This window comes from Sciurus carolinensis, chromosome 10, assembly GCF_902686445.1.
Source record: "Sciurus carolinensis chromosome 10, mSciCar1.2, whole genome shotgun sequence".
NCBI classification, from domain to species: domain Eukaryota; kingdom Metazoa; phylum Chordata; class Mammalia; order Rodentia; family Sciuridae; genus Sciurus; species Sciurus carolinensis.
In genome coordinates, this window is record NC_062222.1 from 117,633,852 (window position 1) to 117,651,552 (window position 17,701).

At 31.7% G+C, this 17,701-nt stretch overlaps 1 long non-coding RNA gene and 1 other non-coding gene across 2 annotated transcripts in view; one reads left to right on the forward strand and one right to left on the reverse strand.

Moving 5' to 3' along the window:
- LOC124994961 (uncharacterized) overlaps positions 1 to 12,681 on the forward strand; it is a 78,923-nt gene extending 66,242 nt beyond the window's left edge. The window contains exon 3 of the long non-coding RNA XR_007110589.1: positions 12,512 to 12,681. This is a non-coding gene — a long non-coding RNA (uncharacterized LOC124994961). The remainder of the gene's footprint in view (positions 1 to 12,511) is intronic.
- Positions 6,156 to 6,257, reverse strand: LOC124995139 (U6 spliceosomal RNA). Its single transcript, XR_007110623.1, has one exon. It is a non-coding gene; the product is annotated as a U6 spliceosomal RNA (small nuclear RNA).
- Positions 12,682 to 17,701: the final 5,020 nt, after the last annotated feature.

Below are 17,701 nucleotides of genomic sequence, written 5' to 3' on the forward strand. Positions count from 1 at the left end.
ATTTGACATATTTATACAAACATGGAGTATATCATATTCTAATCTGGAACCCAGTCTTGTGGATATACATGATGGTGAGATTCACTATAGTGTATTCCTATGTGTAAGTAAAAAAGTTGTGTCAGATTCATTTCACGATTTTTCCTAATCCTATCCCACTTACCTTCCCTTTATTCCTCTTTGTCCAGTCTATTAAACTTTTGTCCCCACCTCCATTGTTGTGTGTTAGTATCCACATATCAGAGAAAATATTTGACCTTGGGTTTGGGGGGATTGGCTTATTTCACTTAGCATGATACTCTCCGGATCCATTCATTTACCAGCAAATGTCATAAAGTGATTTCTTCTTTATGACTGAGCAATATTCCATTGTATATATTACCATATTTTCTTCATCCATTCATCTGTTGAAAGGACCTTAGTTTGGATCCATAGCTTATTTATTGTGAATTGAGCTTCTATAAATATTGATATGCATGTGTCAATGTAGTATGCTAATTTTAAATCCGTGGGATATATACAAAGGAGTGGAATAACTGAGTTAAATGGTGGTTCCATTTCAAGTTTTCTGAGGAATCACCACACTGCTTTCCAGAGTGGTTGCATCAATTTGCAGTCCCATCAACAATGTGTAGTTGTACTGTTTTCTCCACATCCTCACCAACATTTATTGTTACTTGGATTATTGATTTTTGCCATCCTGACTGGAATTATGTGAAATCTCAGTGTAGTTTTGATTTGCATTTCTCTAATTGCTAGAGATGTTGAACATTTTTTCATTTATTTGTTGACTGCATTTCTTGAGAAGTTTCAGTTTAGTTCCTTTGCCTATTCATTGATTTGGTTATTTTTTGGGGGGTGGGAAGTGCTAAGTGTTTTTTGAGTTCTTTGTATATCCTGGAGATTAATGCTCTATCTGAGGTGCGAGTGGCAACGATTTTCTCCCTTTCTCTAGGCAGTATCTTCACATTCTTGATTTTTTTCCTTTGCCATAAAAAAGTTTTCCAATTCAATTCCATTCCATTTATTGATACTGATTGTACTTTTCAAGCTTTAAGAGTCTTCTTAAGGAAATCAGTTCCTATGCTGACCTGGTGGAGTGTTGGGCCTACATTTTCTTCTAGTAGGTGTGGGTTTTCTGGTCTAATATGTAGACTCATTTTAAGTCGAGTTTTGTGGGGGGTAAGAGATAGGGGTTAAATTTCATTCTGCTATAAATGGATTTCCAGTTTTCCCAGCACCATTTGTTAAAAAGGTTATCTTTTCTCCAGTGTGTGTTTTTGGAACCCTTGTCTAGTATGAGATAACTGTATTTATGTGGATTTGTCTTTGTGTCTTCTATTCTGTATCATTGGTATTCATGTTTTCATGTTTTGATGCCAATACCATACTGAAAAACAAGTATATTATGCTGCTGTTAGATACAGTGTTCTATAATAATCATTGAAGTTCAGATGGTTGATGGTGCAAACAAATCTACTATTCTAGATTTCAGCATAATTACTCCACCAATTACCAGTTCTGGCTTCAGTAGTTTCTCAAAAGAAGTTGCAGTTATTCTTTTCCTTAGAACTCCACATAACATGTCATTGTGGTGTCAGTCTAATATTTTTTCACTGCTTTAAGCATTTCAATTATGATGTTTCTTGAAGAGGAATTTTGTGTTTTCATTTTTCAATTTTATCCAGCTTGGAATTCATTGGAACCCTTGGACTTTGAATTTCCAATTTTTATAAAAAGGCAAATACAGAACCATTATATTTTTAAATATCCCAGCTCTCCTTGAGATTCCAATTATTTGTGGGTAAAATGTCTCATGATTTTTGGTTTACTGATTACATTTTATTTTTGTTGGTCTTCCTATGGCTCTATTTAGATAGTTTCAAATTCTGCCCTTAAATTAAATCATTTTCTCTTTCCGAACTAACTAAATTTCTATGATTCTATCCAGTCAATGCACTGGTTCCGACAATGCATTTTGAATCTCAGGAAGTTGTATTTGTTTCTTGTGTTCATCTTCCATTTTATTACTCAAAATGTCCATTGTTTAAGTATTTAAATTTGAATATCTGTTCATTTTTGAGTCTTTCAACAGTGCCTTTTGTCTCTGGGGGAAGTATTTTTTTCAGAACTTTTTTTATTCTTTTCCCCTAATAATTGGACTATGCTCTCACATTTGAGAGGTAAGGTCAAGGATATAAGTTTTCCCCAATAAACAGAAAAATATCACAAAATAAAAATGGCATTGTATCTCACAGATTAGTTTTAATTTTAAATTTTCTTCAAGATCGTTAGGTAAGTAAAACTAGATTAAACAACAAAAACATGATAAACTCTAGAAACAATTTTAACTAACTGAACCTAGAATCTTTCTTTTTAACAAACATGAATCTGACATAGTTTTCCTATATACATATAAGAAAACATCACAGTGAATCCCACTATCATATACATCCACAAGAATGGGATTCTAACCAGAATAAGATATATTCATGCTTGTATATCAAAATTGATTCTATTGTCACGTATAACTAAAAAGAAACAAAAAATGAAAAAAAAAATACTTTCCCTGTTGAGCACCAGCTATAACATTCCAGGAAATCTGTTACCTCTGAGAAGGTAGAACTTGTTAAGGGATAATAACTTGGGGGAGTAGAGAAGTAAACAAGTATGTATTTTAGTGACTGTGTTCTAAGATATAAATGAAGGTTTGGCAGGATAATGGCAACAGGGAAAGAGAGCAGATCAATTAGGGAGTTATTTCAGAGATTTGAGTATGAAGTTATGAATATAGATATAGAATGTTTAAATATATCAGTGTGTAACAGAAGGGAAAAACAAGAAAATAATGCATGTTTTATAAGCTAAAACGCTGAACTTCATAAGGAGAAAACTGATGTTAATAGATGGAAAAAGAAGATGGGAAAGGAAGGGCACAAGAGCAAGAAGGATAAGACTCTGATATTTTACTTAGATGATAGTGGAAATCTACCCAGATTAATTTAAAAAGTGGGAAGATACATGTCACAATTTTGGAAATAGAGAAGGAATAATCTGCAGAAATTCTAGGATATTCTGAGAGAACAGTCTTATAGAAGGATTTAGATAAATGTAGAAAAGTAATTTGTAAATTAAAATAGAGACAGCATTTGGATGGAGTTTTAAAAGAACTATTGATGTTTTTGTGATTATTAATAGCTGATACACTTTCCCCTTTCTTGTCAGTGCTGAGAAAAGTAGATGGAGTGACTCAAAATTAATTAACAGACTTTTCAGTTCCAAACCAAATGCTCATGTTTTTAGGAATAAAAAGATACTGTAAAATCCTTGGGTTTTATGTTAAACATTATTATGCAATATATATCGAATCACATACCATTATGGGAAGAACCTAACCTGTTTCTAACTTCATATGAACTGAGTTAAATGCAGTATTCTAAAGAGATTCACAGATTCTGAGCAATGAAAAAGACCAGGTAAAAGAAGATGAAACCATCAACCTCTTCTGTTAGGGGCAAGTTGTTTTGGAGAATATTGATGGACAAGCATGATGCAAGATTTCATATATTTACTGATCAAGCTATCAATTTATTTTAACAATCATAAATTCAAGAAAGAGAAAAGAAAAATTGAAAAAAATCTAGTAGCAGGATGAAGGAGAAGGAAGGACAAATTATGAAATAGACATAAATTAAGAAAAACCTTTCAAAAGTATTAAGAACATTTTGAAAAATAGACAAAAGGCCTATCATGAAATATTTTATTAAAATATTTTAAGTTCTTATGTGCTGAATATATGTGCATTTTGTATGTGTAATATCTACTAACTCATTTTATGTAGCGTCTTACTAAATTTAAATTAAATAATAGGAACTTATTTGGATTAATATAACATTAAATTAGTTGAATGCATGAATAAGGTATAAAATTGGCCTCCATTTTATAGAAATACATGAGTCAATACATGGTCTGAGAAATTGCATGAGCTCTTGCATTGCAATAATTCAGGGCTTTCTTTAGTCAACTTTTTTCAATTTTGGTAATGACTTTATTCATAAGTTTAAAAGGGATTTTTATGGTTGCTCCTTTTATTACTACTTTTTAGTGGCTCTCTTTATCTTCATGTCTTAAGTTTATAACAGAATATATTATATAAATGGCATAAAGCCAAACTCTGCATCTTATTCCATTTCTTCTGCAGTCTGAAAACATTTTAGAAATATCAAGAAACTAAGCTAAAGATTTTTAGTGTGATAAACAGTTGTGTTCGCATGAATGTTCTATGTGGGTAGTGCTGTATACGCATTAGATTAACCAAAAATTATTGTGGTTTTAAATATAACATGTAATTTAAAATTTTTTATTTTAATAAAGGATATACAATTCTTGTTTATATGTATTCCTTTCATGAGTGGTATCTCTTGGTTCTCTAATTCATAACATAAATATATGGCTTTAATTGTTATTTATCCTTTTTTGGACTTGTTCCAATGACATCCCTCAACTAAACAGTCAACCTTCAGGGACCAAGGGATGCTCTACTTTGATTTGCTTTGTAACAGAAGTTTTAAGTGATATACTCAAGCAGAGAAGAGATAACTCTGAAAAAGCTTTTTTTCTTCAGGAAAGCTAGATGAACATGACCTTGGTATGATGAATGAAATTAGTAAATGAGCCACATTAAAAAATCAAGGAGTTTTCTCTTTTTTTTCAAAGCTGTTTAGGAATTAATACATTTTAGTAGAAAATAGTGAATTTATATACTACTTATACCAGTAAATCACTCACTATTCACTCTATACCTGGGACAAGCAAAACCAAGATAAAGATTAGCAAGATCATTTGGATGATGAAAATGAATGTCATCTCTCTCAAAACCAACATCCAAACTTTGGCAGATTTTCCAGTGCCTACAAAGTGACAAATGTAACTACATTTTCATCTGTCTTACACAATATCAAGGTAGTTCAAAACTTACTTAGTAGGATTCCACAGCTGGTCCTGGCTTATCATTCTATTCATTCAGGTGCTTTGCTGTATTATCATGACAAACACAGACCCATCCTTCAGGACCCAAATTAATTGCCAGGTCTCCAAAATCCTTCTTAAATGCTAAAACCAAGATCATCTTCCCCTGCCCTGTGTTTCATATACTCTATGTTCATATTTTGATATGGAATTATTCCTTTTTTATGTGCCTCTTTCTTGAGCCTTTGAGATGAGACTTCAAACCCTGTTATTCCTGTGATGGAATACTGTGCCTGACAAGAAGTAGGTTCTTACAAATGAGAAACACAAATAACCAATGCAATAACCATAGTGCTTCCAAATGACCAAGTTTCCTAGAGTGAACAAGTAAAGTGAATCAACTATTTTTAGTTATTCAGCTTTTGAATACTATAAAAAACCAACATACTTTATATTAAAGTACTAATATAATTAAAGGCAGATTGCTAATTGGAACTAAAATTTTGAAAACTAAAATATAGAGGTCGGAAAACTAATGAGAATCAGATGTGTAAAACAAAAATACACAAGCATCCTTCTCCTTAAGAAAGACACTAGTGCATTGACTCAAGATGAAAAGAGAATAATTAGAAGAAATTTCAAGCATAAGAAAATCAATGAATTCATGATGAAAATAAATCTATCTTAAAACCACATGACACTTTCATGTGACATATCGAAAATAGCCAATGGCATTCTTCATTCTATGTGATACTAAAAGAAAAATTGTTACTATTAAATTCTAATTCTTTTCCATGAACCCACCTTGGGTACACTGAGCACATGAATGGGGTTATGACTTACATTTTTCATGGAAAACTTGTAGATGCCGAGGTCCTGTAAAATTGATCTAGAAATTATAGCTTGAATAGAGTTCAAAACACACATCAGAGCAAAGGGAAATAATTTAGATTAATTCATACACAGTGATGGTATATAGTTTAGCTTATTTTTATGTGTAATAAAAGTTATTCTATCTGGTAAACAATAACACACATACATGCAATCATGTAGACGCAATCATAATCAAGATCAAGAACGGTTATAACCATCCATAAATCTTGTAGTGACAGCTGTTTGCACTCAGTAGCTTCCCCTACCACAACCTGTGGCAATTGCTGCTCTGCTCCTTTTGATTTTGTTTCACGTTAACTAGGGGACACTTCACAAATTTGTGTGTTATCCAGGAAGAACGACATGCTAATCTTCTCTGTGTCATTCCAGTTTTAGTATTTGTGCTTTCAAAGCAAGCAATAATATGCTTTTTGTACCTGAAATTTTCCCTTTTCTAAAATATCATATAGGTGGATTCCTTTGTTGAAATTGTTATCCTTTGATTAGCAGGATAGACTTAAGTTTCCCCATTTTGTTGCATCTATTAATTCTAACCACTTTACTATGAACAGTATTCATTACAAATGCATACCACAGTTTGCCTACCTCGTCATAAAGCACAATTATATTTTAAATTATTAGTCAAATTCTATGACAACAAATGTGACTATACATATACACACACATACATATGTGCGTGTATATATATATATATATATATACACGCACACATGTATATATGCTAAATTAATTTCCAGTATTTCACTTCAGCTTCTAATATCAAGTTATTACTAGTATTAAAAATGTTTTGACAATATTTAGGACATACAACAAATGAAGTGTGTTTTATTTTATATTTTAAATATTTAAATATTTAGTAAGAAATTCTAATTTAACACTTCTTTAAATTGTTTTGAAAATCATTTCAGTTCCTTAAAATAGTATACTGGAACACATATGTGTGTGTGTAAATACAGGCACATACATACATAAGCACACAAATAAATATTTATTTATTATTCCTGCCTATTATATTTTTGAATTTTCTTATCACAACCTTTTTTGTGTGTTTTCTTTCTTCATAATATATCTCATCCTGTTTTTGTAAAGACAAAAAAATAATTTTTAAAGATTTATTAGTATAATAAATGTATTATTATGATGTCTTACTCTACTTTATTAAACAAGCAAGATGTCATCAGGACTTATACAAATTCAACTTAATGCACACTAGTTAATAGACTTTCCATCAAAGCATTATTGGGGAACATTTTAAAATGGCAAGTAGCCAACAATACACTCCATGAAGCTGTTTTTTAAATTAATCTATCCATCTCTTAGACCAGATTAGACAGGTTATACAATTAAACAGTATTGCTACCTTCCTAGAAATTGAATTTCTTCAGAGAAATGCATATGGATGGAAATTTAGACATCTAATGTTAAAACCTGTTAGCCAAATTATACTGTCCACATCATTACACAGAAACTGTATAAAGTATCTGTATATTTATATATCCTCTCTAATGTTTGTTACATTTTCACCTTTATTTCTATTTGTATTATAAAATTAAAGTATTAACTAATTTAAAAAGGTTTTCCACCTATAATAGTCTGAAATAAGGTAAAATACAGACAACTAATTGGCTTAGAAGGACTTCTTTTTAAAAAGGCACCATCTGTGAGATAAATGTGACATGTATAATCATATATAATATAATCATACTGGAGAGCAAATGTGAAGTTTTACTGGAATAAAATATTAGATCATCACATATGCCTCATAAGGTGAATAATAAAACATAAGAAGAAAGGAGAGCAAATCATACCACACACTGATTACACAAAGAACTGTGCAGCAGGAGGCACCTGCCAAATGGAAATTAGAGCAAAATTATCTACTAATTTTTTGTAACTACATTATTCCAGGTCTAATTTTACCAAAAATAAAAAGCAAACACTGGAATTGGGAGATGGGCAAGAAAATATTAACAGGAGCAATTTCTCACTTAAGGAAGAGCAGTTACTAAATTCATAATAGAAAATGTTCATCTAAACTTTTAGGCAAATACAAAATTAAGAACATATTATTTTATCCACTTCATTTATTCCACATATGTACCAGGCTCTGTGTAAGGAGATTAATTCCACCGAGGAGAAAGACATGTTAGGTGAAAGTATGAAACCCTATTCTGAAAGTTTTTGATGTGAGCATAAGGACACCTGGAAGTCTGAGAGTATAACAGCAGAGAAAAAAACAATCTGTAGCTGGAAGGAAGGTAAAAAAGATATCCAAGAATAAGCAAATACACATGAGTGAATGGTAACCTAACTAATTCAGAGGAGAAGTTGGTTTAGAAAAGGAGAAAGGGCATAAAATACGATACAGCCAGTTTGGGGTAAGGAATTCTGCTTCCTCAGATGTTGAAGTTTGAACATTAGAGAAGCACACCAAGGCAAGCATATGAAGCAGGTTTTACTTAAAGGTACTTACCTATAACTCTCCCAGGAGGAAGAAGGGGGCCATGGTTGGTGTTCTGGTATCCCCAAGAAGTGAGAGCTCCCCACATCTTTTATAGATGAGAGTCTACTTTGTTCTTCTGCTATTTCCCCCCTTATTTTTCTCCTTCCTGCCTATGTGATGAAGTCAAGGAGATGCTGGTGAGATGGCAAAAAGGTGAGAAGCAGATGGGCAGGGGGAAGGTCCAAATAGAGTGATTCAGGCAGGTAGGGGCCTAGGAGCATTAATTAGCAATTCCCTGCCTTCTGCCTTTTTGGGTGGGGTAGTATGTGCAGGTAACCTTGGTGATCAAAGGGCTCTGAAGACAGTGATATTCCAATCTCCCAGGGGTGGTTTCCAACTTCCCAGACTCAGATGACTTCCATTTCCTGGATTCCATGAATTCCCTATTCTACACTAACTGACTGTCCTCAATTCTGGCTTCATTAACCATATGGAGATGTAAGAAAAGCAGAGTTTGGAGTTTCAGATAATTCAATATGCTGAAGGTCTGCATGTCTAATAATGAATAGTGTAAGAAAAGGAGAAAGGGAAAAAGTCTGCATCCACTAATAGATTGAACTTTATTCTAAAATCAACAAAGAACCATCTGAATGCTTTAAATACAGGAAGTAAATAATCAGATTTAAAAATGAGACTCAAAATATTAGGAAGTTTGGGAGGAAGCCAGCATGAAGGGAGAGCAACTCTGAGGCTATTCCAATAAATTCTGATATTCAGAGTTTCAAGATGTTCTCAGAGCAGAATAATTTATGTATGAGATTCTCCACAGAAAGAGGATTTGTTAAATATTATATACATCATGGGACTCCTGTATTCACAAAGTATTCAGAGCGCATCCTACAATTAAGAAAATTTTCTGTTTGTTTAATGCACTTCCTGATCTTTATTCCCTTTTCTTCATCTTTTTTTTCTTAATAAGAAAACATACTATTAAGAATCAAATAATCAGTGGTTCATGATACAAACTAAGGGAACTTCTTCCCTCAAAAAATGTGTGTTAGGGTGGAAAAGGGGTAAAACAAGACCAAAATAATCATTTTGATGGTGGAATGAAATATAATCAGGTATGGATTAAATATATGAGATAACAAAGGAGAAGATTTAAAAAGAACCTTTGGATTTTTCATCTGAAAACTGAGTGTTTGTTGTTTACACAGTTTGTGTCAGTAAATTACACATAATCTTATGAAAAGGGCATAAGAAAAAGCTATATAGAAAATTGATAAGCACTACTTAAGTCTTTGGGATAAACCACCTAAAAGGTAACGTACTGGAACAAGGAAGGCGATTGCATTTAAGACTGAGTTGTAAAATGCCAGTGTTATTAAAAACCCAGATATAAAAGTTCGGAATGAGGTCTAAAGTGAGAGACTGGGCTTGGAGCTATTAATGTAATGTGGGAGCTGTGATGGCAGCAGATCCAGAGTGTCAGGGAGCCTGAGACCTGTTGTAGAAGATTTAGAGTGAATATGAAAATGTGAAATGTGTAAGAGAAGGAGTGTTCCACACACAGACACACAGACACACACAGGACTGAGAAGAGATAAGACAGCTTGGACAAGAGCAGGGAAGCCATTAGGAAAACATGGCCTCCAATGCCTTCTCCTACCTGTAGGCACCATTATGTTCTTGGGTCCTGCCACTATTCTCTTTCCTTCTCCATCAAAATACTCGAATTGAATTCCTTATCCACTTATTTGCCTTCAACCACTTTCTATTGTATTGAGTCTTCTCTAGCTCTGATTCAATCCTAAGCCACAGCATTATATCTCTATCTGCTCTCCTTATCCTCTTGTTTTCTTGCTCCACACACCATAACTATAAAAGACTATTTTTTTAGAATGACATTCCACAGTTCAAATAAATTCTCATCTCACTCCTCTGGAAACCAATAGACCTTTAATCAGTAGACAAGCCCAATGTATGGGATGGCAGAAGCAAATGCCTTTCTTGCCTCAACTTTTTTATTTATGCTGCTCTTTCCTCCATTCTACTTTCTCTTCTACTCACCTCATCCACATTGATCTCCTATGGGTCCTTTTTGTTCTCATCATAACAACATTCCTTTTTCTAGGCTTAGTGCACTTGGATCTCTGCACTTCTGGACCCTTCATATTCAGGCTTCATTCATATACCACTTGATAAAGTGTGTTTTCCTCCAATATCGTCTCTTAAACTGACCTTATCCCCTATTCCAGAAAGTCTCCACCTCTTTATTATTTCTCTTAATAACCAGCAGGCATACTAAATTTTGTTCTTACAAATTTGGAAATCAACCCTTTTGAGTTGTAAACTGTCTGAGGGCAGTTTCCCTCTTGGTTCAATATTACAGCCTTAACATATATTGCAATGTCTAAACTAGAGAAGGTGCTAAAAAATATCAACCTACTCAATATATAAATATGATTTATGAGTAAGGAAAATATCATGTATTCCAATTTTTTAAACCAACCAATATTAGTTTAATTCTTAAGATATTTTTTGAATATAAATATATCTAGTGATATACTACAAAGAAATCAAACTTGAAATAAAGAATTTTGACACAAACTTTGGAATAAAGAAGTTTGATAAATTAAAAAAAAAGTGCATTATTGCTAAATCTAAAGCATTTGCCTTGAATATCAAATTAATTATACTGAGTGACATAATACAGACTTTATAAAAGTATACAAATTATGATTTCATTTACGTAAAACCATAGGAAATGAAAATTAAAGTAAAATGGCATAAAGCAGAGCAATGGTCACCTGTGGATGAAGCAGGTGTGGAGAATAAATGTCAAAAAATAAGAGGAAACTTCAGAGGTGATGAGTAGGTTCATTGATTCAATTAAGGTGCTGGTTTCATGGATGTGTACCTTTATGAAAATGTACACAATATCAGGAGCATATTGTACACCAATTATAATTTCTTAAGGCTGTTTTCAAAATAAAAAGTAAAATAATTAATATAATAATTTGTTTACTCTAAAAAATAAGAGGTATATATTCATTTTGGTTGCTGTCAAAAACAAGGTCAAATTGAATTTGGTGAGTTATGAGAGTAGTACAATTTTCTTTGTTTTGGCAATTGATAGATATTGATTATCTTTCTGTTGGTTAATTCATATGTGTACATTAAAATTTAATAACCCCAAACTACAAATGTCCAGCTTTCCCTCTGGGAGAAAAATAGAATGCAATTTAAAAAATTCAATTAATTTGATTGAACTAATATGTAATAACATGGTTTAGATAAATTTTGAGTTAAAAAAAATGGGTATGAACAAAGTGATCCAAATATAATAATAATCATAACTGATTTACTTTACAATATAATCCTGAAAGTCCTATCCAATGAAATAAAAATAAACATGAAAAAAAGATATCATAAAGACTGGAAACTAGGAGCCAAAATAATTGTTCTTTGTAGAAGATACATTTGAGTATACAGAAATCCTAATGATTCTATCAGCAAATACTTTCTAGTTTAAGACACTCAGGGTTCCCCAAGGTTGACTGAACAGAAAAAACTCCATAACAAAAGTCACAGCGTTTCTATATACTCATAGTTATGATGTGGTATGTATATTAGGATAAATTATAATTACCACAAAATGTAACTTCAAAATCTAACAAGACAATTGCAAAATAAAATTAAAGAAAATATAAAAGGTCATATAGAAATAAGAAATTATTACATATAAGAAGAATCAATATTTGAATCAAATCTCTTTAATAAATTCAATGCCATTATAATCAAAATTCCATATTTTTCTTATGAAACTACACAAAATAGAAAAACTCTCGTCCATAAATCTGTAAAGTGGGAAAATAAGGCTGTAAGATTAATATTCGAGATAACATAAATAATTTTAAATTAGGGTAGTGGAATATAATCTCTCTCTCTCTCTCTCTCTCTCTCACACACACACACACACACACACACACACACAAGCAAGCACAAATAACTTATAATACTGTGTGGGAAGATACTTTTTTAGAACTATAAGGTATGATATAATGGTGTATATGTATTAAAATTAACTTTTTTTTAACTTCTATTTTATTTTTATTATTTCTTAAAGTGTCACAGAAGCAAGACCTGGGTGCCAAGTCAGAAGCTATTACAGTTTTAGTAAGAAAAGTTGTTTTTAATTTCCAGATGTCGTTCTTAGATTTCCAGACCAGTCACATTGCGTACTCTTAAGGCAGCCACACTGTACCTCAGCCTCAGAAATCTGTGCTCCAGTTCTACTGATTTTTTCCTGCAACCTGCTGTGATTAAGTCAACCCAGGAGGACCCAGACTTCAGAGATCATAGTATCAGCCCCATATCCTTACTACCAGCTTCTTTGTACCCTCAGTTCTAGGGTGGTGGCTACTGCATAAGATTGTGGATTCTGTGATATTTCAGTGCTTTCTTTTGCCTTTATATGCATCTAGAGAATTCCTTATCATATCTCTTTAAATAATTGGAGTGAAATGTAACTGATATACCCTAGCTAAGTCTTGAAAATGACTGTCATAAATTAAGATATTTGTCTTTTACAGTAATATGTCTGTCAAATATAAGAACTTTTACATAAGTAACTTATATATTTGTCTATCTCAAAATTAAGTTAAATATCACCAGTATGTGTTACAGATTTAATATTAGTATTTTTATAATAAAGACTCTGACAGTTCTAAGTGTTGCCATAGGAAATGTGCAGAGTCAATTATGCTCTTATATTGTTGGCTGGAATAAAAATGTACTCACTTTTCAAAATCAATTTGCAAATATGTACTGAAACTGAAAAAAAATTATAATTTTTTAATCCAAAATTGGGATTCAAGCTATATAGCCCAGAGGAACATTTGCCTATACTGCTTGCCTCTAATGTTTCTGCTCAAGGTAGAAAGAAGATGGCCTTCTGTATTATTTATCAACTAAAAAACTAGATATATTCATAATGATGGCAACAACAAAAAATCAAATAAATACATGCTTATATATTTATATTTTTGAACACCTATAGTAAATGAAATTTAAATCTGCAGATAAATTAATAACAAACTAAAAAGCTTAGAATGCAAAATATTGAAAGTAAAATTACATTGCAAACTTATAGTTTAAATTTTATATAAAAATAAAAAACTGTTCATTAAATAACATATTGCTCATAGATACATACATACCTAGTAACAGCATTGAAATTTGAAATCTCAAATTGTATACCAGTTGTTTTTGCACAATGTAGGGGAAGGAAATGGAGACTTCAATTTTATATGCAATGTCCTAATGCTTTCAATTAAAAAAAAAAGTTTGGAATGCTGGGTACACCAGTGTTTTTATTTATTTCCCAAACTGGGGAATAAATTACTACATATGTTGCCATGATATTTCCCAGACCTATTTTGTCAATTTTAATATTGTCATCATGCTTCTTCTTCTAAAAGACTGTAACAAATACTGTAGCATTGCTCAATAATTTATCATTTGCCTTCCACATGAACTAATCCCTTAGCCTGACAAGTTTATGAAAATATACATATATGTATAAATAATACTTTTTAAAGTTTAGAAAATAGAATTATCATAAAAATATAAAAGAATTTTGTTAAAAGTGATTTGGATACAGTAAGGTATGTAATTTTATCACTTGTTCAAAGAACGTTTGGGAAGACATCAGGAAGAGCAATTAAAGAAGTATTAGGATGGTGTTGTTGGGTTAGGTATAAAATTAGCTCTGATTTACAGAGTAATATTCATCTAGAGTTATCTGCTACACAATTAATTGCATTTCTAATGGGCAGCAATTTACAAGTTTAGCACATAAATTCATTAAGTTCCGGAATATTTAATAAATAATAAACCAAAAGTTGATCTTAGTATATCTGCTTGAATAATCACTGAGTGGCCTGCATCTCATAGAACTGACAAGATTTTATGACAGGTTTTCATCTTATTTTCATTATGTGTAAAGATCCTGAAGGCATACATCTTAGTTCAAATAGATTCATAAACATTTTTCTATTTGCAGAGCATTCTATGTTGTGTTACTGCTTCTTTCCTCACAAAGTACAGGTAATTGCAAGTACATACTAACCCCACATTATTATAACTTCTTTGTTCATATTTCTTTCAATTTCCTTATATAAATTTTATTTCTTTTTTCTTTCTAATGCAATTTGGTTGAAAGAAAAGATAGATACAAAATAATATATTCACCCTATTTTCCAGGTATTATATAGTAGCCACATATTCAGTAGATGAAATTACTTTGCTGTCATTTAAAAATATTTTCAGAGATTGAACACAGTATAATTTTTAATCATCTTCTAAGGATAATTTTAAAAGTTTGTAAAGCTTTACATTTTCAAAAGAAAATCGAGATGTTACCATTCATAAAAATTTTTATTTTCTTTTGTATTCTCAAATATATATATGTATATATGTATATATATACATATAAATATATATGTATCATATCAATACATTCTCAAATATATATATGTATATATATACACACACATTTATATACATGTATATGTACATGCACACACATATATACACATAAATGTATATACACACATATATATACATGTATATGTACACACACACACACGCACACATATATATATACACATACACTCATACTTTGGTATTTTTCATGAGAAAACTTAGATTTACAAACAGATTCTTAATACCACCAATAAACCCAAAGCTGAAGGAAAATATTTTAGAAACTCTTGCAGATAAAATCAGAAACTCAACTAAATATTGAGTATTTTCTTACCTATAGAATACTGCCAATAATTAAAAAAAGATCCCTTTCTGTTGGCAGCAGTATTCAAGTGCCTTTCTAAATGTCTTAAAGGACAGCTTTTGTTGCTAGGTGATAGAAAGGTAAAATTTTGATCACAAACTGACTGGTTTACAGAAGTCTACATTTTATTGACAATTCCCTCAGAATGAGAGAATAATAATTCAGGCATAATGAATTCCAATATTTTAAGAAAATAAATTGTTCAGCTTAAAAGTTCATAAACAACTATTTGTAAGTAAATAAAATAACTGAATACAGATATTTCATCATCAAATTGTAATGGTATATAGTATAACAGATTCAGGCATTAAGAATAAATTGTCAAACTTGCATATGTGTAATATATATGGATATATGAATAAGTCATATGTTTACATAGTGTCAAAAGTTTCCTAATTATAGTAGCCATGAGTAAAGACAGTAGTGATTAATTAATTTCAAACTGGAGGAAAATAAGTCTGCCAGACTATTAGTATATAATTCAGGCAACAACATTTGATGTTATGAAAATGGCATTATTTTAAAAATGGTGCATGAGGATAATATTTTTCTACTTTCTCTTAAACTTTAAGCACATACAAAATGAGTCTAGAAATCTACTGCTTTGATTTCTGCATTGAAAAAGAATCAGTTCTTAACTTTTGATTTTTAATAAATCAGGACATGCTGATAAAAACCATTGACTTTGGGTGCTTCAAAATTCTGAGAACACAATTTTTAAATAGATTACTCAGTTTCTACAAATAAACAGGCTGATTAAAGCCCTTTTCAATGGTATTTCAATATGTTTGTTAGATAATAGCCAAACTAATACAGCCAAATTTCAACAGTGGTTATGTTTTTTATTGGATTCAGCCATCACTCTTTGTCTCTGCATTTTCTTTTTTCTCTATAAAGACTGTTATCATTAGACTAATACTGCTTTATTGGATGTATTTCTTATGCAGCAAAAGTATTCAACTGAACTAAATGAGATAAATTAAGGCAGTTACCTATTTTCTTTACATAAAGGGCATTTTTAGACACTTATTACATTTTTCAAAGTTTTTATTTTAATCAAATAATATCAATAAAACTAGGGAAGTAATTAACCTCATTCACAATGTTTGAGTGCTATTTTGCTCACTGATATGCTTTTAAATGACAAGCTTGCTACTCTCTGAGGTTAAAATACATGGACAGCTCTGCCAAGATAGATAATAACCTGTCTTTTATTTATTAAACTTGGAACCAAACACCCCTCTTGCAATTGTCACTCAGAAATGTTTCTCATATCCCATGATATAACACAAATATATAAGTACTTTATCATCTCATTATATGCATAATCCAGTTATCCAGTAAATATTTATCCACAGTGTCACAAGTCCACAAGGTGAACACAAAATGAGCAAGAGAGACATTCACCACTACTCTCACAGAGGTAGGGGACCACTTGGAAAAATGAATGTTAAAGAAGTAATTCACTGCCACTTACTAGTCTTGTCATCTTGGACAGGCTACCACAATCAGAGTCTAACACTTGGTTTTAATACGGGATAATAGTATGGTAGACTCTACCTCATGGCACTATTGCAATGATTCAAAGAGCTAATGACTGCCTGACATATAGTCAGAGCCCACTAAATATTAGTTGCCAAGTTCTCGTCCCTATATTTCCTCCTTCTTATAAAGAGGCTTTGGGATCCACATACAAATGAAAATAAATCTAGATTAAGAAGAGACTTCCTGAAAAATGAGACTAAAGTTGAGACCTAAAGGTAGAATTGAATGAGAGTCACTTTAGAGTATTTCAAGCTGTGGAAGGTGTACACGGAAGGCTGAAAATATAAAGAGATTGCAACGTTAGACAGCAGCATGCCAGGCAGGGATTCCTCTCCTTGAATGTCAAATGAAGAGTTTTGCATTTTATCCAAAAGAAAATAAGATTCTAGGACAGGATCCTTTGCAATTGAATGACATGATTGCATCTTTGCTTCTAATATCTGCCCTCCTGTCACTGTGACTTCCCAACACTGAGCACATCAACCTTAGTGCACTTTTGGCTGTGGTTTGCTAGCATCAGAACACAGGAAGTAGCATAGGGCACTTCCCTTTTAGCCTCTTTTCTGAAGAACATTAAAATTAAAATTGCATTACTCTAAGGAGTCTGGAAATGTTGTGAATCTGGCCTCTTTTCAAGTACAATTTCTTTTGGCAGCCATTTGTATTGGGTAAGTAGCAAAGGCAACTCACCTCATTTTGGCAATGACCCTGGTCCTTGGCAACCTTTGTTGACTATTGCTGTAATATGATTAAGAAAGACTGACGTGATCTGAAGTCCCTTTTTTCTAAGGTGAAAGGGAAAAAAATACAAAAAAAAAAAAAACCCACTATTATCAATATCATGGCTAATTAGTCTCATGTCTAAGCTGCAATAGTTTTTAAAAACAAACTTCATAGAAAATATCTAAACAAAATAATGTTATCACTCATTACCTTAAATATTTTATCCACTTATATGATTGGTTGAAGTTCAACCACCTTTCCTATATGTTCTTAAT